General features: G+C 38.8%; 1 protein-coding gene and 1 pseudogene across 2 annotated transcripts in view; both read left to right on the forward strand.

Annotated features, from left to right (window-relative positions):
- The window catches only part of Dpp10 (dipeptidyl peptidase like 10), a 723,175-nt gene that overhangs the window by 215,213 nt on the left and 484,340 nt on the right, over window positions 1–23,622 (forward strand). The window lies entirely within an intron of this gene.
- On the forward strand, window positions 657–22,366 carry LOC125406685 (SPARC pseudogene; annotated as a pseudogene).

Raw genomic sequence — 23,622 nt, forward strand, 5'->3', positions numbered from 1 at the left:
TTGTTGAAAACAGTTCCTATACCATTCAATCACAGTTTATTACAAATTCCAAAGTATTTCTGACCTTCTAAACTAGATTTTCCCCATTTTACCTTACTTTATTCACTAAACCATGTTAATTTTTTTAGTAAAATATAGGGTTTATTTTTTTTCTCCATTGAAAATATTTTTCTCAGTAATATATAGTGGCTACAGTTTTTCCTCCCTCTACTCCTCTCAGTTTCTCACCATCTCTTCCTCATCTGCATTCCTTCTCTCTCTGTGTGTCTCATTAATAACCAAATAGCTTCTAAGAGTTTATAATATATTATAAATTTATGTGGGATGTCCTTCTGTATATGTGTTGCTTTTATTGATTAATGGGTAAAGCTGCTTTGGTCTATGGCAGGGCAGAATATAACCAGACTGGAAGAGATATAGAGAGATAGTAGTCAGAGTAAGGGAGATACCATGTAGCTGCCAAAGACGCAAGAGGCAACAAATCATGGGCCTCGTGGTAGAATATAGAATAATAGAAATGAGTTAATTTAAGATGTAAGAGTTAGTCAATAAGAAGCCTGAGTTAATAGACCAAGCAGTGTTGTAATTAATATAGTTTCTGTGTGATTATTCTGGAAAGGGAGGCCAGAAAAAAAATAAGTGGTTCCTAGTACAAAATGGCATCAGAACAACTGGGGCTATCAAGCATGGCCTGTCACCCACTTCGAGTCTGGGTCCTTGTACAGGTGCTCACGGTTAGGAGGTAAGTAGCTGAGAACACACCAGCTGCTGAGCACTCTCTGCCTGGGCAACTGACTGTATCAGTTCTGCTCTGCATGCACAGGCAGAAGAGCATGGCAGATTCCCACTGCCATACACAGAGCTATTTCCAGGCTGTGCAGTGTGCTGCCCGGCAGATTTAGCTTTTACTCAGATAAAAAGGGTTTATGTACTGTACACTCCTTCCCAGAGTTGAGGTGGTGATCACAGCTCCTACCTGGGAGTCACAGAGCTGGTAGTAAAGATATCTCTACCATGTTGAAAGGCTGAGAGAGGTGGAACCAGCATCCAGGGCTGCTGTTACCATACTACTTACAATTTTATAATGCTTCTTGTCAGAAAAGGATTTCAGATATACAATAGGGACAGATTCAGGCATAAAAGACCTCTAAACAAGACACAGTGTGTTTAAAAATGTATGTAGGCTTGGGAGAGAGAGGGAAAAAAGTATATACAGTTATAAAAAGAATTAAAGTCTTTAAAGAGACAGTAAACATAATATAAAACTGTATAGACAGTCATATATTAAAGGTATAAAGAAAAATAAACCACATAAAGATGGAATATACACAGAGAATCTGGATTATGTATATTATTGTGTTTTGAGTTTTTGCAGAGACACATATGATTTTGGGGGATACTAAGCTAAATGAACTTTTATATTTTAAAGGTATTGTGACTTCAAAATTTGAACCTAAGGATATATTACTTTGTAAAAAAAAGGTTTATTTTTTGTCTCCACAGAAGATGAGAACCTGTGGATTCCTTCTATATTAATGTGGTTTGATCGAACAAGATCACCCCTGAAAGGTTTCTATGAAACTTAAAATATAACCAAACCCTCAACAAACACAGGAATCAGTTTGGAGAAAGCAACACCAAAATTCTCAAAATGGTTGTTTATAAATGTTTGTTTTCATTTAAAGGGAGTTGATTATAAGTTATTAGTGGTCATAGTCAATTTCTAAAAGATCAAAGAGTAGAAATGATACACAGATGAATACTTTGCATTGGTACGGATCTTGGTCTATTGATAGAAATTTAATGTCAATTTTTATATGTATTTCTGTAGTTGTTTAAGGTATTGTGTTTAGTCAGTTCATTTAAAAATGTAATGTATAATTAAAAATTGCAGATTAATAGGATGTCATTTACAATAGTCAAACTTGTAGTGATGTTACTTAGGTTTTTCTATATAGAGAGAGATATATTTCAGTTAGATAGATAATCTTAAACACTTCAAAGACCTAAGGAGTATGGCATTAAAATGTTTTAAGAACTTAGACTTTTCTCAGAGGTGAGACACATCTGCTTCTAGCAGCACCAATTATTTTAGAGAGGTTGATGGGCATTGAAGAAACTTATGGAATTTGTCTTCAGTGCAACACGGATAGCCATCTGAATCCGAAACTGCTCTTACCTTGACCGTTTGATGGTATGCTATACGAACTGGATATGCAGGACCCACAGAAAAGTGGCTGCTAAATTTTCCAAAAGATGGGATGATCCTTCAGGGTTCCTGCTTCACAAAGGAAGCTACCAGACATTATGCATGACTCTGAAGAAACTGACTGACAAACCACAAATATAGGCTAAGCATTCCTTCAAATTTCTTGCATCATGTAAATGTCTGCTGGATACTATGATCCTGTAGGCTAAAGACAGATGCTGTAATGTTACAGAAGAACTTTGGATGACTGTCCAGGCATCAAGATGTCTCTGTCAATTCAAAACTTTGGAAGTTGCTTACAATGCACTTTCTGTTTACTTTGATAATATTATATTGTTCTGGAATCTTTGAAGATTTGGAGACAGATAGTTATAGTTTTCTATAGTTATGATAAAAGATAAATTAGTTATAAAATTTTAGACTTATGAAAATAGAATAGATGATAGAGTGTTTTCCTTAATTTGCCATATGTAAATAGACTAAATAATATAATTTTTGCTTGATACTTGTTTTGTTATATGTGATTTTGCTATGTTAACGTTAAAATCTTCCTTTTTATTTAGACAGAAAAGAGGAAATGATATGCTTTTATTGGTTAATGAATAAAGCTATTTTGACCTATGGCAAGGCAGAACGTAGCCAGGCAGGAAGATATATATAGAGAGTAGGCAGAGTCAGAGAGATGCCATGTAGCTGCTGAAGGAGGCAAACACCATGTAACTGCCCAAGAAGAAGAGGCAATAAACCATGAGCCTTGTGGTAGAATATACAATGACAGAAATGGGTTCATTTAAAATGTAAGAGTTAGTTCATAAGAAACCTGAGCTAACAGGACAAACAGTGCTGCAATTAATATAGTTTTTGTGTGATTATTTGGGTCAGGGAAACCGGGAAACGAATGAGCATTCTCCTACTACAACAAGCAGTATACTAAACTATAATAAGATAAAACAAAACCTAACATATTAGAATTGAGCAATACAAACAGAAGTAAAACAGAGCTCAAGAGAAGAAAAGACTCAATCATTTGGACTCAGCAATCCTGTAAAAACTCTGAACTGGGACTACCAAGGACATTGTGAGACCCTGTGCATGTCAGCTTTTACAAATGAGATAATTTTTTTCCACAAAGTAGCTGTACTACTTTTTTAAAATTTTTTTAAAAATTCTGAGTATACCTGGTTTACAGCTCAGCTTGAAGTGCTCCCCTGCTCTTTCCATACTCTAAAATTTTCTTCCCATAGAAAAATAGATTTTTATTTCTGCTTTTGAAAATAAACACAGTATTTTTATTAATTTCTTGAGAATTTCATACATTTGTACAGTTAATTTTGATCATATACACTGCACCAGGTCTCTCCCTCACTCCTCCCAACTTTACTTTTTAACTTCTTAGATTTCTGTTTTTGTTTGTTTGTTTGTTAATGACCTATTGAGTCTAATTTCTGCTATTCACTGGAGTGTGGTTAACTTATTGGGGCTACACACTTACAGAAAACTGACTGTCTCCATCCTCCCTCAACAAAGCACCAGTTAGGTATGGGAGTATGTGTGTCTCTTTGCCTTCTGTGTTGGAGCGTTGACTAGCAGGAACTTTGGTAGATGTTACACAGCAGCTACCGCTGCCATGGGCTCATGAGTACAGCAGTCCTGTTGTGCCTGGGAAACTTTGCATTGTTTTCCACTGTGTTCCATATATTTCTATTATCCTTCTGTCTTCATTCTGGTTCATGACAATGCGAGTGATGTTATGTTTTTATTTATTATTTGTGGTATTATAATAATGAGTTGTGTGTATGCTACAAGACCACATATTCTCCAGCATAAATTTCTGAGTAAAGAAATAGGCAGACTACTTGATTTTTCTGGAATTTTAAAATAAATAAATAATTGCATATATTTTTAAAAATTCTATGTGTGTGCATATATGTGCATACATTCCACAGTATGGAGGTCATAACAACTTTCAGGAGCTGTTTTTCTGATTTAACCATGTGAATCTTGGGACTGAACTTAGGACATCAGGGTGGTAGCAAGTACCATTATCCACTGTGCAATCTCCTTGGCCTTCTGTTGATTTTTCAGTGCTGCTTTAATTGGCCTGGTAGGGTCAGCCCTTGCTGCTGAGTCCTTTATGAATGGGCAGGATGTCCCTTGCTTTACACAGCATTCCAGCATGGACATTGCTTTTCTTAGGTACCTCATGGGTTCTCGAGCCCATGCTGACTCACGAGGATGGTTAAGTGACCCTGTCAAACAATTGCACAGGGCCACTGTGCTAATAGAGCAATGCAGGGAAAATAAACGGAGCAGACTCTCAATCCTCCACTAGTCAATGGCAATGTGAGAAAACTCTCAACACTTCATTTGAGGAAAAGTACTCCAATTTTGTTAAATGAGCAATAAAATTTAAGAAATTAGTGCTATAACTGGAAGTATTAGCCATCTATTCATCTAAAAATAAGTTTGTTTTAAAATGATTTTTTGAGGACAGGAGAGTTGGCTCAGTGGTTAAGAGTACATAGTGCTCTTCCGGAGGCTGGAGTTTGCTTCTCTGCTTCAGGTGACTTTCAACCACTTAAAGCTCCAAATACAGAAGATCTGATGCCTTCTTCTGGCTCCTGTGGTCACGTGCACTCATAAGCACATATTCTTACGAAAACACTCACATATATATATACATTCTTTAAAAAATGTTTTATGTACAAAATTGCTGAAATCTTGCCTTTCTACAAAGGCATCTTTACCTGATACTGTAGTGTTTTTTGGTTGTTATTGCTGTATTTCATTTTATCCTAATACTTAGTTAGCCTTCTTTGTGACAAACTTGCACTTCATAAACACTTTGAACTCTATTACTGCAATGAGATGCTAATTTCTATGAATTATGAATAACAATTATATAATAGGTTTAGCGAACACATTTTGTCCCCAGAACTTAGAATCGAACAGCTGAAGCCCAAGGGCTTTTTTTTCCATTTTTCATGTTTATGTGATGTTTATTTATGTGTTTGAATATGTATGGGCATGCATGTGTTCAGGTGTACATGAAGAGACCTCAGATGAATGCAAGGAATCACTATGAACCACTCTTTCCACTTAATTTTCGAGGCAGGCAAATCCAGACCTATCCCATATGACTGATCTCACTAGCCAGTTTGTATGCCCACCCAACATAAACACGGTTTGGGGGATACGAACTCCCTCGGTCGTGATTGGATGGCATGCACTTTAGTCACCGAGGTATTTCTCAGCTCACATGGTTTCTTAAAACAAAAAGTACTATCTTATTCCCACCTTGAAGTGATGGCTTGTCAAATGAAGAAAAGGCCCTTGGTAATTATCTCTTCATTGTTGCTTAGTCATTGTTTTTTGCATAGTCAGTTAATGAGAAAAAAAGACGCACAAGGCAAAAACATACAATGTCAATAGCTCCCACTGCATTCGCTTTTACTGTCCCAACATATGCCCTAAGTTTAAAGAGCAATAAAAGGCTGCTGCTTTCACAGCCATTAGCTCTGGTTGCTAGTGCCAGTCATGCGTAGAGGTCAGAACTCTATCATTGCAACTTCACTTCTAGCTACTGTGCTCATTTATCAATGGAGGCGAAATGAGTTGAGGAGACTGCCCAGACTCTCAATTTCAAATGTAGTGTAAGAAAACTCTCACCACTTCCGCGGATCAGAAGTGCACAATTTGTGATCCACCACACATACAATTAAGAAAGTCATTCTAGGCGGCTGGAGAGATGAATCAGCAATTAAGAGGTGTTATTAATTTTTCCAGAGGACTAGCGATGCATTCCCAGAGTATAGTTCCCAGCACCTAATTAGGGTAGCTCACAACTGCTTGTAATTCCAGTTACAGAGCAGCAGATGCCCTTTTCTGACATATACAGGCACCTATACATACCTATGCATCTTGATCATGTCATTGTAGGCCAGGATTATGCCAGCCAATGGAATTATTTCAGGAGAATGTTGCCTGATATATCTACAAAGTCAATAAGTAAGAGAAAAATAAAAGTTCATCATGTTTGAGTTTCTTTCCGGGCTGTGTCTCATTACATAATTTCCCCCAAACTAAGCATATTTAGTTAGTAGGATCCTTGGGGAAAAGTGCATTGGAAGCAGACATTTTTATCTTTTCATGTATTTTATTCTCTAGTTTCATTTTAGCTCAAATACACGTTGATTATACAGTTTGCATTTTGTAGATTATTATGAAAAGGAGTTTAGCACCACAATCTTGTAATATCACAAGGGAGTTATAGTTTCCAAGTGTTTGGACATTTTATAAAATGGTTCTAATTAAATTTATATGTATTATGTTTCCTTAAATGAGCAGAATGGATACAATGAATATATTATGCAAAGGGGTTTTATTAGATTGATATGCACGATTTATCAACATTCTGAATCCTCAGAAGAGCTAATCTGGCATGAAGGAGTCCTGGAAACCTCTTGGTCCTCAATTCACTTAAAAGCCAAAGGATGTTCTGATGTCCATACAGGCCAGTTGCAGGAGTAACAGCAGGATAGATGCACTTTCCAACCAAAGGCAAACACAGGCCAACAAAGGGCATTGCCTTTCTCTCTTTCTTGGGTCCAGAACCCTGCTAGGGAGGTGCTATGCACTCTGGGAGAGGTCTTCCTTCCTCTGTTAATCATTCCTGGAAATGTGATAACAGTCTGCCCGGGGACAAGTGTTGAGTTGACTGATTTGGCAATAAAGAATAAACATCACACTTTTTAAGACCATGATGGAGAAACCCACAGAAACAGCCAACCAAAGCTAGTGGGAACTCACTGACCCAGGACTGACAGTGGCTGAACCTGTGTAGGACTGAACTAGGCCCTCTGAATGTGGCTGGACCAGTCTGTGGGGGCACTGACAGTGGGACAAGTACATCTCTCTAGTGCATGGACCTGGTTTTTGGTAGTCCATTTCCTATAGAAGGATACCTTGCTCAGCCTAGATACAGTGAGGAGATACTTGGTCGTCTCTCAAAGAGATGTGAATGGCAATGCGGTCCCTGGGACACTCGGTCTCTAGCTTAGACTCTGGGTGGTGTCATCTCATGCCATCCCATGTCAGTCTTGACAGAAATGTTTGATTATTCAAATAACCAATTACTCACCGGGTTGTGTTAGGCTGTTCAGCATTAGTGTTGGTACACTTAGGATTTTCTTTCTGAAGTTTGGAAGCTGTCCTGAGTATTTTACCCACAAGCCAGCTATCTTGTAACTAAATTTGCTTATGGCCCCATGTCTGACCCATCCACGCTTCACTCCATAGTAAACTTGCACATTCTCAGCGCAAGAATTAATCTGTCATCACTGAAAACAAATGTTCGTGACTGCTGATTCATTTTACAGTGCTGCAGTGTGTCTGTGCTTTGCTTAGATAATAGCTTATTGTGTGTGATATTTAGTACTCATTGCCAACCTGACAGAATCTAGAATCAGCTGGAAAAGGAGCCTCTGGCCATGCCTGTGGGGGATTCTGTGGACCATGTTAATTGAGGCAGGGAGCCCCACCTGCCCTGGCAGGGATCCTATACAGAATGGAGAAAGACAAGTGATCAGCAAGTAGCCTGCACTCAAGGCCCTCTGGGTGTGACATCGCCCTCCTGGTGTGATGTGAGCAGTTCCCACTGTCTCTTTCCCACAGGGCGGTGCAGCAAAATGAATTCTTCCTTTCTTAAGTTGATTCCTTCAGGGTATTTTGTTACAATAATCAGAAAACAAACCATGACACCACACAAAGATTTACAGGCGATCTCAAGATCTATTCCTGAACTTGTTCCTTTTGGCTTAGAGGGACTTTAGAATGTGTTTCCTTGAACACTTTTATTGCTTGAGAATGTTTTTTTGTTGTTGTTCCTTTTACTCTTGGTTATTTGAAGCGGCTTTAGAAAGCAGTACTTTAGGTATTGGAAAATCTCTCACCACATAACTGTGTGATAGAATTCATTACAACTTATATGATTTATTAAATGGAGTCACCCCTGAAGCAAATGCATTATTAAGTAGTTAAAAAATTCATGACGTGTCCTTAACGCAGGGAGAATGCCTTGGAGGCTCTTATCCATCCCATAAATATGTGTTTAACAAAATTGCTTGAAATGAATCTCTTCATTTCTTCTTATTTAAGACTTAGATATATATAGCATAAATAACAGAATACATTTCCCTTATAAGGTTGTGGCTTGTTGTTGAATGCAAATAGCCATAGCTTTCTCTTTGTAAGTATGTAATAAAACATGTTCTCCCTTTATTAAAAGTCCTCAGTGGGCTGTGATGGTACAGAACACATTCAGTGTGTGGCTGGTATTTAAGCCCCCGGCTGGAGCTTATTCCAAATCCATGCTTTACAGTATAGGTACTGTGATGGCTCATCTTGGTTGTCAACATGATTGGATCTGGAAGCAATTAACAGACTCACCTTTGGGTGGGTCTGTGATGGCATTTCCAGGAAAGATTAATGAGGTGAGAAAAACTTCCCCTGGAGTGAGCCCTGTGTTACTCTGGCAAGCCAGATATAAAGTCCAAGGGGAAAATAGTGTTGTCTGCCATCATTTCTTGCAAGTGAGTGAATCTGAGCCATTGTTGCTGCTACCTGTCCTTTGATGCCATGAGAATCTAATTTCTTTAGTTCTCCTTCAGAGCCTCAAGACAAGCAGCTTTCTAGAAAGCACCCAGGTCTTGAGTGTCAAGCTGGAACTGTTGAGACATCCAGCCTTGTGGGCAGAAAGGCTACTAACTGGGCCTTTGGTCCACAGTACAGGCTACCATTAGTAGAAACCAGGTTGTACCGTGTAAGCCTGTCTAGTAAATTATCCTTAAACATAAGTACAAGATAACAGTTTCTTGAAATTTAAGGTGCCATGGTCATTGAAAATCTTGGCTGATTTCTAACCTTGCACGTTGATGTTATAGGAAGGTATTCCACTGTGGTCAGTTAGATCAGCAGCAACAAGGAGACTATGGCACATTAAACTTGATTTTTGTCTTTCTGTAGCATAAACAGATAGATGGATAGTATGGATGGATCGAGTCATCTGTCTATGTTATACACACAAACTCACAATGAATCAGACAACACAGCCCATGGAAGAATTAAATATTAAATAAATATTAAGAAATGTTTATATATATATATATATATATATATTTAAAAGAAAAAGGAGCATATGGTTAACAAAGGAGATAAAATAGTGTATGGAGCTTGAAAAAATCAAAGAACAAATGTAGATTCATGTTTCTGTACACTCTAATCAGAAAGTGGGAATGACAGAAAGGATAAAAACTAGAGCTTGTGATGTCACTATGGGAAATGGGATTCACTTTGAATTGGAAGGTACAAAAAAGGCCCAGGTTCAGATTTATGTCAAGTAAAAGTAGATGTAAGAGAGCTGCAACTTCTAAATTCAAATCAGCACGAGTATGCTCTATTTCTTGCTTGCATGTATTTATAGTGTGTATATGCATATTTGCAGGTGTGTGGGTGCTCTTGTGTGAAGGTGTGCATGCATGTTTGTATAAGCATGTGGACATGACAGGTAAACGTTGATGTCTTGCTGGAGCTCTTGGATTACCGAGAGTCCACCAAACTTGCTTATCTTTCACCTGGGAACTCTGGACCTCAGTCTTGAGCAACAAGCACCTTTTTGCACTGAGCTGTTTATTTCCCCAGTCCTTCAAAATACACAGCGATGCAGGAGTATAGCCAGTTATAAAGATTACTCTCTTCATAAAAATGCATTCAGTATGTAAGGAAATTATCATCTTGAACGAAGCCAACTATAGAGCTGTTAGATTCCATAGCACTGGGAGCTCATCAGGCCCACCCCTCTGTAGGTGTTGTCCAGGCTGTCACAGTCTCAAGTTCATTTACTCACCAGCCCTGCTGTGCTTGGAAGGCCTTGTTTCTTTGTTGTCCTCCATCCCCTCTGACTCTTCAATATATCTACCTATTCTCTACAAGGTTCCCTGAGTATTAAAGGGATGGAATTAATGGAGCCCTCCCATTTAGGACTGGGTGTTCTGAAAGTTTCTCACTCTCTTTATATTGTCTAGTTGTAGGTTTCCCATCCATTTAAGGGGGAGGCTTCTCTGATGAAGGCTGGGAGAAGCACTGGTCACTGGGTATAACAGAACGTCAATAGGAGTGATTTTATTGCTATATTCCTTTACCAGAACAATAGTAAACAATTTTCCTTTAGGTTCTGTGCCTTTATAGTCTCAATGCAATATAGTCCCAAGCAATGTTGAGATTGGGTTCCATCTCATGGATTGGATCGTTTACCAATCAGATATTAGTTGGTGACACCTACCAAGTTAGTATCTCTGTTGCATTAACACGTCTTTTAAGCAGATCACCATTGTACATTTTTTGGTTGAGTTGATTTTTACCTTTTTCTTTTGGTCACATACAGAGCGCCCTCCAGTACCATGTACTGGTCAGTAAAAGTGAAGTCTTTAGATAGGTTCTAGCTTGATTTGCCATATTTAATGAATTCTGTAGGTCTTGTCTTTAGCAATAGAGTGTTACCATAAGTTTACAGAGAGCAATAGTCTAGGCTGTTTGGTGTCTCTCATGAGGCTCTTTGGGCCAACAACTGGATTAGATGTAACTTAGTCTTAGAACTAGAAACTTCGCATGGTGACAAGTGTTGTCTAGATGGGACTCCATCTGCTCTGTTACTTAACAATGTCATTTAGATCACCTTCATACATGTATGTACTTTAGGAAGTTTCTACTGTATTAGGTTTCCACTGAGGAAAAGTGGACACAAATCTGCATCACTAACCCAGAGGCTATTTTAAATTGGAAAAGAAGTTTTCTCCAATGGCATCTCACTGAGTATAGAAACCACTCCTAAGGCCATGCCCAGCAGTAGATGGCCAACACAAAACAGGCTCAATGGCGTATTTAGAGGTTAATTGTCTCAGAATTTTTTGCCATGGCTTTTTTTTCTCATAGGAAACTAAGAAAGTGCATGTACATTATGGCTTCCAGTTTTGTGCTTTTATCAGATTTTTGTGTGTGAGAATGCATGTGTCTCTGTATCTCTATGTGTTTCTTGAGATCTTTCTTAAGTCATTTTCTATGGTTTGTACTTTTGTCCTATTATGTTTTGTTTGACTTTATTTTATCAAATTTAATTAACTATTATTATTCATTTATATGCTTATTTGTATCCTAAATAGAGAGAAATAAATGGTGCTTATTTGCTTGGGTAGGGAAGCAGGGAGGATCTGGGAGGAGTTAGAAGAGGAAAACCACAGTCAGAATATATGGCATTTTTAATATCTATTTTTCAATTAAAAAATTTTCACTAAGCAAAAGTCTATCAGAACTGTAAAATAGAGATGTTTTAATAATTATAATTGAGATTTTAATAATCTTACTGTAATTGATAAAACAAAAATAATCTAAGTAAGCAAAGATGAAAATCTGAAAAATTATAGGAACCATTTCAAAGAAACATATTTGAGACACTAAGTATAGTGTCAATATATTTTGAAGGGCAGGAATCCTCTGGAGAGTCTGCTCTGAACCCAGCAGAGCTGGAGCAGCATCATAAGTGGCTATTTGGTAAACCTTGACAATCTGAAAGCTAAACCATAAATTTCTAAGACCATCGACAAAGAAGGTCTCATGAGAGATACTAGAGAAAGCATTGATGTTAATTTGATTGAGAACACAAAATGCCAACATTTATGGAATTTTACTAACTGGTGCTTAGAAAGAAATAATCCCAGACAGTAATATCTCAATAGAAAATACATCATTCTAATTGTATTTAAAGACTGAAAAATAAACCCACAGAAATCAAATTCAATGCAATTACAACTAAATAAAGAGTAAATATCTGTTGGGAAATAATAAAAAAGATGTAGAATCCTGGAGCTAGGCTTTGTTGTTATGCCTGCAACGACACTGCTTTGCACTTGGGTAATTAAAACCGGAGAGTTGTGATTTCAAGGTCAGTCTGAAAACAGGAGAGGAGGACAAAATAAAGTAAGAATGTCTGGGATAATCATAAGGAATCACAGCATTCTCTATTTACTTAAGAATACATACATACATACCTACACACATACACACCCTTAATAAAATAAAACAAAAACAAAAACAAAAACAAAAGCAAAAAATCCCAGCAACATGCAAGAGAAGTCCTTTTTGAGCTGTGGTGAGGGTTGTCCAAGAACCTTTTATAACATTACAGCTTACTGTTATTGCCCTTTGTACCCCTCAGAGATGGAAGGAAAGTCCCGATTGTTGAAGACATCATAACTGTTGGACAAAGGACCCAGAGGATTCAAGTTGGATTAGACCTAAAAGCATCTTCCTCAAGAACCAACTTTCTTGGTACTAGAAGGCCCAGGGCAAGCTTCCAAAGGAGGAAAAAAAACATCCTAACTAGTTATGGAATTTATGAATAGCAACATCCAGCATGACAAGATAACCTTAACATTGTTCAGACTCTGGCAGTAACCAGCAGTTCTCTCACTGGACTTATGACCAGGTCAACAATAGGGAATTCATGCTGGATACTGGATACTAGTCAACACTCAGGGATAGTGAGATCATGGATTTCAGGAGAGACCTCTCCGATTTCCACTTTATTAAACCAGCATCATTCCTAACTAAATTTTAAAGTTATCCTTCTATGTCCACAGATAAGTCTACTTCTCACCCCTCATCAAGATAACTTCTCTTAGAAAGGGATGGAAACAATTGCAGAAAATCACAACCAATCAAATTTCAGACTTGTGGAGCCCAAGCCTAAGGTGTGCATCTACAAACTGACTCCTGCACCTAAAAACCAGGGATCATTGCATAAGAGGGAGAAGAACAATCGTAATAGCCACGGGAGCAGGAATTTTGCTGTGAGGCCATGTCTCCTAAAAATGCCAGAAAAGCTACGCCCATGTGGTCTCACCAACATGCCTGTCCAAACATGATCAGAGCAAGCATGACTCCAATAGGCAGACTAACTAATGTATGTGAAGGATGAAAGTTCAGGAGACAACCCTAGACAGATAGTGGGGAAGAAATAGCCTTCCCTATGGAAGAGCATAGCAATATCAAATGGTCCGCCTAGGAAAAATATGCATACAAGTAGCATCATACAAGGTTGGTTCTATTTTTCTATGTGTAGGAAAACACACACACATATGTGCTATGTAACATGAAGAGGCCTGTTTGTTGGGGGTTTTTCTGTCCTGCCTGGCCCCCCAGCTGTTTAGTCCCAGAGAAAAATCACAGAAAGGACTCCGTAAGTTATAAAGCTGATTGGCCCTTTAGGTCAGGCTACTTATTAGCTAATGCTCATATCTTGATTAACCCATTTTTCTGATCTATGTTAGCCATGTGGCTCAGTACCTTTTTCAGTGGGGCAGCTGACATCCTGCTGCTTCAGTGATCTGGGCAGGAGTGGGAGGAATCAACTTCCTCCTCCCCAGAATTCTCCTGCTCTCCTTGCATCATTTCCACTTCCTGTCTGGTTTTCCCACCTACACCTCCTGCCTGGCCAATTAGCATTTATTTAAAACATGATTGACAGAATGCAGACAATTCTCCCATACCTCTTCCCCCTCTTTAAAAAAAAATACAAAGGAAAATATCCATAGTCATTTTTGTGGGGAATGTGGGCGTAGTATTCCAGGCTACTTTATTTCCAGCTGGTTGAGGGCGATGATAATCTTATGGGGACCTAAAGAAAGAGTTATGATCAAGTCCTGACTGAAGTATCTTGTGAGTCTTGATCATCTCAGGCAGCAGTCTTGAACCTGTTCTGGATGAAGAACTCAGACATCTGGGCCATCTGTTCCTACTGGAGATTGCTCAGGTGGTCTCCCTTGGTCAAAGATGATTTTTCTTAACTCTGAATAAATCCAGAGCCTCTCATTTTCTGTGGAAAAAAAAGCAAAATCTCTTCTCCAAAGTAACATACCTTTTGACTTCAATTTTGAAGCCAAGTTATTTTCAAAATATCTATCTTGGATTAATTCTGCAGCATTTATGAGCAAATATCTTTTAGCAGCTGTTGCTCCTTCCTCAGCATTTAAACAATTCAAAGAGAGCATAATAGCATACAGTATCAAGATTCTCTGTGTATTTTCCATCTTTAGGTGGCTTTATTTTAATCTCTATTTCTTTTCTTTTTACTTTTAACTTTTGGCTTATTGAGACAGGTTCTCTGCATATCTTTGTTGTGGAACTCCCTCTGTAGACCAGGCTATCCTTGAACTCCCAGAGATCCTTCTGTCTCTGCCTCCCCAGTGCTGGGATTAAAGATGTCTACCACCATACCTTGAATTTACAGAGGTCTGTCTGCCTCTGCCTCCCAAGCCTTGTGATTAAAGGTGTGTACCACCACACCCAACTACTCTCTTTCTTTCTTTTTTTTTTTTTTATTTCTAAGGACTTTAAACCATTAAAAGGTTTTTTTTTCTTTGAATCTCTCTTTGCTGTATATCTCTTTCTGACCATGTGGGTCTTTAATTTGGTAAGGAATATGGAGAAGATAATATTCAAAAGCTCCTATGGCATTTCAAGGTCCTTGCCAGGAAGCAAGCTGCAACATTGTATCCATTGGGACAGCATTTTCCCTGGCAGGACGGCCCAGAAAGCTGGCATTTTTTAAAACAGTGCAGCATTTTTTCTGCTATGGCTGAAAACCGAAATGCTTTACTCTCGTCTTTCCCAAGCTTTCTCAGGCTTTGTGTGGTTGCAGTTATCCATGTGGGCGCCATTATGTAACATGAAGGAGCCTAGAACACCACGCCCATATTCCCCAAAAAACTGGACTATGGATATTTTCCTTTGTTTGTTTGTTTGTTTGTTTGTTTTATAAAAAGAGGAAAAAGTGGTGTCTGAGAATTGTTTGTATTCTGTCAATCATGTTTTAAACAAATGCTGATTGGCCAGGCAGGAGGTGTAGGTGGGAAAACCAGACAGGAAGTGGAAATGATGCAAGGAGAGCAGGAGAATTCTGGGGAGGAGGAAGTTGATTCCTCCCACTCCTGCCCAGATCACTGAAGCAGCAGGATGTGAGCTGCCCCACTGAAAAAGGTACTGAGCCACATGGCTAACATAGATCAGAAAAACGGGTTAATCAAGATATGAGCGTTAGCTAATAAGTGGCCTGACCTAAAGGGCCAATCAGCTTTATAACTTACGGAGTCCTTTGTGTGATTTTTCTCTGGGACTAAATAGCTGGGGAACTGGGCAGGACAAAAACCCCAACAAGTCGTCCCCTCACTCATGTTACAGTGCTATACAAAAACAATCAATGAAAAAGCACCATATATTTGAGCAAGATCAAAGGGATTGGGATTGTTGGAGAGAGAAAAGGGAAACAGAAAACTATGTAATTATATTATCTTGAAGGGAAATTTTTTTTAAAGCAGATCACCATGGGCACCATAAGTAGTAAGATTTTTGTTTTAAAAAAATTAGAAAAATTAATAAAACTGCTAACACTTGTTAGTCTTTAAAAATAAAAAAAAATGAGTTACAACCTCTTTATAGGAGAAATATAACCCTGACAACGAAAAGGGACATTATTATAGATATTTCATTAAAAGAACATTATGGGACTATTATTAGCCATTTTTAAATTCAAAAATTGTGAGAACTAGGTGAAAAATACAAATTATCCAAATTGATTTAACTAAAAAAATATGGAGTCATTAACAAACAAAATGATTAAATTAGTAGACAACAAACAAAAATTCAAATTGAAGTCACTTCATGAAAGATGTGTGAATGGCAAAAAGAACATAGAATATGCTTCATTTCCTAGTTTGATTTAGGACTTGGACAAATTTTTACACTTTACATTTTCTCCTTTTTTTTCCATTTAAAATAGACTCTTCTTCCGTACAATACATCCCAACTACAGTTCCCCTGCCCACTCCTCCTAGTTATCCCCACCCTGTTTCTCCCAGTTCTGCTCCTCTTCCATTTTGGTTTCAGAAAAGGGAAGACTTCCAAAAGATGACAGCCATCTGGACAAAGCACGTTGTACTATGACAAGTCCTTCATATCTAGACTGGAGAAAGAAACCCAATAGAAGGAAAAGGGTCTCACAAGCAGGCAAAAGTGTCAGAGATACATCTGCTCCCACAAAACACCAAGCAAAGTGCCACAACATACACTGAGGACCCAGGGCAGACCTATGCTCTCACCATGCTCACTTTTTCAGTCTCTATGTTCCCATATGGGCCCTGCTTACTTGATTTGTTCTCATTGTGTTCTCTTGGTGTCCTCCATCCCCTCTGATTCCAGCGATATCCCGCCCCCTCTTCTATGGACTTCACTGAGCTATCAGGGGAGGAACCTGACAGACACCTGCAATCTAGACACTGTCTCCACATGATGTCTGCTCGTGGGTGTGTGTACCCACTCTGTTTGCTGCTGGAGGAAGCCTCCCTGGTGATTAATGGATAAGGTGCCAATCTGTGAATAAAACAGAATATCATTAGGACTCATTTATTTATTTATTCATTCATTTATTTATTTATTTATTTTAAGACCAGTCATGTTTGGTTCTACCCTGTGTCTCTGACTATCCAGTCTTCAGTTTCTGGCCATCAAAGCAGTCTCAGGTAAAATTTCCTTCTGGTGGAGTGGACCCTTAAATTAGATATTTGCTGTCACTCTCTCACATCTTCTGTGCCAGCATTGCCCCAGCACATCTTGCAAAAAGGATATTTTGTAGGTAGCAGGTTTCGTAGCAGGGTTGGTGTCTTTCCCTTCACCTCTCTCTACCTGATTATTCCTGCTCCCCTACCCTCCCTCAGTCTACCTGCAGGATCTATTCTGTTTTCCCTTCCCAGGAAAATCCATGTATCTTCCCTAATCTTTCTGGGTCTGTTAGTTATAGCTTGATTATCATTAACTTAAGACACTTAATAGCCACTTTTAGATGAGTATATACATACCATATTTGTCTTTCGGGATCATGATTTTTTTTTTCTAGTTTCATCTGTTTGCCTTTAAATTTCATGATGTCATTGTTTTGTTTTGGTTTTTTTTTTCTGAGTAATGCTCCATTGTGTACATGTACCATATTTTCTTCATCTATCTTTGGTTGGGGGACTTGTAGGTTGTTCCCAGTTTCTGGTTATTATGAATAAAGCGACTGTGAACATAGTCAAGCAAATGCCTTTGTGGTAGGATGGAGAATCCTTTGGGCATATGCACAAGAGTGGTATTGATGAATTTTTTTGATAAACCTATTTCCCAGTTTTCTGAGGAACAGCCATATTGATTTCTATTATAGCTGTATAAGGTTGCACTCACTCCAGCATTGGAGGAGCGTTTCTTTTGCTTCACATCCTTTCCAGCATGAGCTGTCATTTCTTAACTATTCTAACAGGTGTAAGATAGAATCTCAACGTAGTTTCAATTTGCATTTCTCTGATGGCTAAGGATGTTGAACATTCTTTAAGTGTTTCTCAGCCATGTTAGATTCCTCTCTTGAGAATTCTGTTTAGTTCTCTACCAAGTTTTAAAATTGCATTATTTTTTAAATATCGAGTTTATTGAGTTCTTTATATGTTTTAGATATTAGACTTCTATTGGATGTAATGTTGGTAAAAATATTTTCCCATTCTGCAGGCTCTCTCTGTCCAATTGACTGTGTTGTTTACCTTACAGAAGCTTGTAAGTTTCATGAGGTCCCATTTGTCAATTGCTGATCTTTAGTGCCTGTGCTGTTAGAGAATTGTCAGGGAGGAGTCTTCTGCACAAAAGGTTTCAAGACTTTCCCCCGCTTTTTCTTCTATCAAGTTCAGTATGTCTGGTTTTATGCTGAGGTCTTGGATCCACTTGAACTTGAGTTTTGTTCAGATGATAACTAAGGATCTATTTGCATTCTTCTATATGCGGTCATCCAGTCTTACCAGCACCATTGTTGCAGATGCTGTCTTTTTATTTTAGTGTGTATTTCTGGATTTGTTATAAAAAAAAATCAGGAGTCCATAAGTGTGTGGATTTATGCCTGGGCACTCAATTTGATTCTATTGATCAACACTTCTGTTTTTATGGCAATACAATGTCAATTTTATTATGGTAGCTCTGAAGTTCAACTAGAAATTAGGGAAAGCAATACCTTCATCAGTTCTTTTGCTGTTTGTGATTATTTTGACTATGCTTGTTGTTTTGTTTTGATTTTCTTATGAAGCTAAAATTTTTCTTTTCAATGTCTGTAAGTAATTGTGTTGGCATTTTAACTCGGATTGCACAGAAATTATAAATTGATTTTATATGATGACCATGTTTACTATGTTAACCCTACTAATCCATGTTCATGGGAGATCTTCCCATATTTTGACATTTTCTATTTTTTTCAAAGACTTGCAGATTTTATCATACAAGTCTTTCATTTTCTTGGTTAGAGTCATGGCAAGACATTTTTATATAAATTGAGGCTATTGTGAAGGGCGTTGCTTCTATGATATCTTTCTCAGTCAAGCTGGGATTCTTCTTTTTCCTGTATTCTTATTAATTTTATGTTTGGTATTTTACTAGTGTTCCAGATTTCCTTGGTGGTTTGTGTCAGCACTTTTTAGATATAACATTCTCTTTGCTCAGTGTATGTATGTATTTCTTCTACCATATCTTCAACACCTGAGATATTCTCTTCCCTCTCTTGCTTTTGTTCATGAAGCTTGCCTCTGTAGGTCCTGTTTGCATTCCTACATTTTTTCATTTCCAGGATTCCCTTGGTTTGTGTTTTCTTTATTGCAATTATGTCCATCCTCAGATTTTGAATAGTTTTATTTATTTCCTTTATTTGTTTGTGTTTTCCTGGAGTTTTTTTTTTAAAAAAAACTTTTATTTATTCCTCTTTTAGGATCTCTATCATCCTCTTGTTGTTGGTTTTAAGGTCTTCTGCTTGTATTTCAGCAATATTCAAATATTCAGGACCCACTGCAGTGGGATAGCTAGACTCTGGTGAAGACATATTGCACTGTCTGTTACTGATTGTGTTTTTATGCTAGCATCTAGATATCTGGGTTTGAGGAATTATGGGTCCAGGTTCTGATTTCTGGGTTTGTCTTGGTTGAGTGTGAGTTTTGTTCCTTGGTTTCTGTTTCCTCTTTGAATTTTCAGAGAGCGCAATGGCTGAATATTGTCTGTTTTTCTGGACTTCTAAGCTGGTGTGTTCATGGGGGAATACTTGCTGATTTGGGAGACTAAGGGAAAAGGAGGCATGGGGATGATAGTCTTAGGGATCTACAGTAGGCATGCACAGAGGCCAGGAGGAAAGCTTCCCATTGTTTTCTGTTGCAAAATGCTAGGGGTGAGTCTAAGAATTTTGTCTGGTATAATAGAGCGGAGAAGGTCCATCGGCAGCTACTTGGTCTCCTGGCCAGTGTGGTTTGTTGTTGAGCAGGGCGTGTCTACCAAGGGTGGGGGATGAGACACAGTGATGTGTTTGGAAGGGAAGGGCAATGGGTGATGCTCTATGGGATCCACAGACCCTGGGAATTGGGTATGGAACAACAGAGAGTGGGGAAGTTCTTCAGGCAGCCTACCTGGTCTGCACACAGTTAAATTTTAATTTTTCATAAACAATTTATATATTGGCTATAAGAAGTTGGAAGAGAAACTAGAAGAGTTACTGAGGTTGTGAAAGGGTGGACCCTGTGCTCTGTTGAATTTGAAGAGCTTGATTGGTGGTTCTATCAATACAACACAACTAAGGTCTGCCAGATGTCTCAAACAGTAAAGCCAGTTGCCCGTGAGCCTGATGACCTGAGCTATTTCCATGGAATATACAAGGTGAAGGTCAGAACTGACTCCAGCAAAGTGTTCTCTGACCTCCACACACAAAATATGGCAATACATTCTTACACATATGCAGCATACACACTTACGCACACATAGACACATATACTCACAGGCTCCCTATCACATATACACAAACTAAACACACACACAGACACACACACACAGACACACACACACACACACACACACCTCACACACTTTTGAACAGGATTGTACAATGATGTTGACACCTAAAAAACTGTGAGAATTTCCTTGCAAGACGAATAATTTCTTATCACATTGTCCAGCATTTCTACCTGAAGTATTTTTCCACTGCATAAAGTAAATACACATACAAAGACTTGTACAAGCATACACACCCAATAATACTTGTAAGAAATTCAAACTAGTAAGCAGGCCAAACCACCTAGTACATCATTTTGTGGTATACTCCTCTTCCACAATGTAAGATTCCTTGGAGTCGATCCATGAAGTGGGGCTGGAGAGATGGCTCATTGGCTAAAAGCATGTACTGTTCTTGCTCTTGCAGAGGACTTGGATTCTATTTTCAGAAGCCACACTGTCAGGAGGCTGGGCTCACAACTGCCTAAAACTCCAGCTCTGAGGGATCCACCATCTGAGGGATGCCCTCTTCTTGTTTCTGAATACTCATGTGCACATAAACACACGTGTACATATGATTTAAAATAAAGTAAATCTTTAATAAAGCAATGTGGATGGTCTTAAACATGATGCAGAGTGTAAGAAGCCGAACTCAATGGGTGTCTTTGCTTAATGAGTTAATCTATGCTGAATGTCATTTTTAATGGAAAGTTATAGAGACCATTGGAGAAAAACCAGTGTTTGCTTGAGGCTACATGTAAGAGCTCTTGTAAATTAATGTCAGACATTATTTACAGTGATGGAATGTTTGTAAGGTGGTTGTGATGCTAGGGATCTAGCTTAATTGTTAGAGTGCCTGCCTGGCATGCAGGAAGGATGGTTTCTGTCACCAGCGCAGTGTAGACCAGGAGTGCTGGCACACAACTATGTCAGGACTTGGGACCTCGAGGCAGGAAGATCAGAAGTCCAAGGTCATCTTCTGTGACTTAGATAGTCTGAGACCAACCTTGCATACTTGAAATCTTGCTTAAAGATAAATAAATAAATAAATAAATAAATAAATAAATAAATAAATTGATAGAGTGATAGATACTTGACTTTGGGGTTGCTTGGCCAGCAATGTATTCACTGAAGTTTCTCAGAGTCTACAATTAGTAGATCACTCTTTATGATATATAAGTTATAACTCTAAGGATGCCATTGAAATTTCAAAAGGCTTCTTTTAGGATTTGTGCAAAAAGATGATTTGAGTTCAAGAAAATAAATCATATGGCCATAATTATTTTATCTGCTGCCAAACCTCATGCTTTTGCCAAGGGTTTCCATCAGCATCAGAGCCTGGATCATAATTCCTCTTTGCCTGGAATGAAGAGTCTTGGAATCCTCCCAGCCAGGTGAAGATACTGAGGAGATGGAAGCAGAGATAAATGTGGCAGAGCAGCCTGGGGTACCTGTGGGTGCCAACCTCATCCAGGTACAAATGATAGAGTTTGAGGACAGTGCCAAGGGCTGACAACCGCCGACAGAATCACCATTGCAAGCACAGTGTGTGTGTGTGTGTGTGTGTGTGTGTGTGTGTGTGTGTGTGTGTGTTTATGCCCTGCATGTGTGCCTCATGACGCCACCAGTTGCCCTGTTTTCACTGTTGAGTTTGAGAAGGTGTGTGGCAATGGCAGGTCTCTAGACTTCTGCTATTTTTCTTCTGTTTGCTACTAAATGCACACTGGAGGGCACCAAGAAGGGCCACAAGCTCCGCATGCACTACGTTAGGCTACGCAAATATATTCCCACTGCTGGTTTCTAAGCTGACAGATTTCCCCTAGTGCATTCGTGACTGACTCAAACACCTCCTGATCACCTTGTACGAGAAAGATGAGGACAACCTCCTCAATGAGAAGCAGAAGCTACATGTGAAGAAAATGTATGAAAATGAGAGTCATCCGGAGTCCAGAGACGTCTATCCTATGGAACTGCTGATCCGAGACTTTGAGAAGAATTACAACACAAACATCTCGTGCACTGGCACTTTTGCCAGTTGGGTCATCACCCCATTGATCGGCACCTGTCCCACCCTGTGCTCACCCCACTGCATTCTCTTTTCATTTCCACGGAACACTGCACCACATGCTTCTTGGAAACCTATGACCTCCACAACAACGAGTATGTTGCCCGGGATGAACAGGCCAGCTAGAGGGAATCAAGGAGCAGGACATCGACGAGGATTTGCTGATCTAAGTTCACTCTTTCTGCAGTCATAGCTTTTCAGTCTCTGATATTCTTCTTTCCATCTCTCCCTCCTTGTTTAAAATGTTTAGATGGTTGGCTGTTCTGCCTGGGGATAAGATGCTAATATAGATTAAACCGAACAAATTAACAGTGCTTTAACAAAAAGAGGGGGTAAAATCCAGCTCACGGCATTTTCCAATTCAACTCCACTCTGAGGCTATGGTCCATTCACAGCCCCCCTCGTTGTCCCTTGTACCACCCAGTGTCTCACTGACTATGGTGGAGATGGAGGTGTGCAAGCTTGCCTTACACAAGTATATTTATCTTTAATCTTTTATTTTTCCCCACTGACATACCCAGTTAGACTTGCGCTTATATTATTTATGGCTGTGAGCTACCTGGGGTCTTCTCTTGGTGGTTTAGGGTTAAGCAAAGGGAAGCTAAAGACATAGATACAATATTTGGTCAAGGGCTCTCTGAGAGACTTAAGGACTGATCAGTCAGAACCCGGAGAGCAAGTCTTGGTAGCATAGGTCGATATCTGAGAGAATATTCCACAGTTCTTATGGAAACGTGCAGATTCGCAGCAACTGCTCTGCCCAGGACTTGCTATCTTCTTCATGTGCCTCAGACAGTTTCTTTCCATGTTTCTTTCTTGGTTCAAATTTTGGAAAGCTACAACCATGGGTGAATCACAACACCCCCGGGATTTTCCTATTCAACCGCTTGTGGAATTTCAGGTCTCTCTATAGGGACTCCAGGCACTGGGAGACTGTTTAAGGAAAGTGAGACTCAAGAGGAAGACAAGGAAAGTTTTAAAGTAGAGAGAGTAAAGCTGCTGTGTTGGTTTGTTTTTTCACGTTTGGAAGGCTGTCAAGGTTTCTAACCTATCTGTCCCTCCACCCCCTTTAAATCTTCTACTCATGCAGAGAAACTTCAATCAAGGGAATGGTCAGATCTCATAGGCTGATCACTTGTTCACCTCCAAGCATTTCACAAAAAGCTTCTTCTCATTAATCATGTGAAGTCTCACAGTGATCTGACGAGTTTGACAGATCTTCTACAATAAAAAGTAATTACCTGGGAAACAAAAGACTAAAAAAAAAGTCATGATCATTTATTTATGTTAAATAGGTAAATTTAAAAAAATGGTTTTTTTCAACTGGGTGTCATTTTTTAATGGAATTTTATTAGAAATGTTGGCTAATTTTACAAACAGCTAAAACTTATTTCAAGCTATGATACATAGCAAGGCATGTTGTACA

Source organism: Myodes glareolus, chromosome 5 (assembly GCF_982192425.1).
Source record: "Myodes glareolus chromosome 5, mMyoGla1.1, whole genome shotgun sequence".
NCBI classification, from domain to species: domain Eukaryota; kingdom Metazoa; phylum Chordata; class Mammalia; order Rodentia; family Cricetidae; genus Myodes; species Myodes glareolus.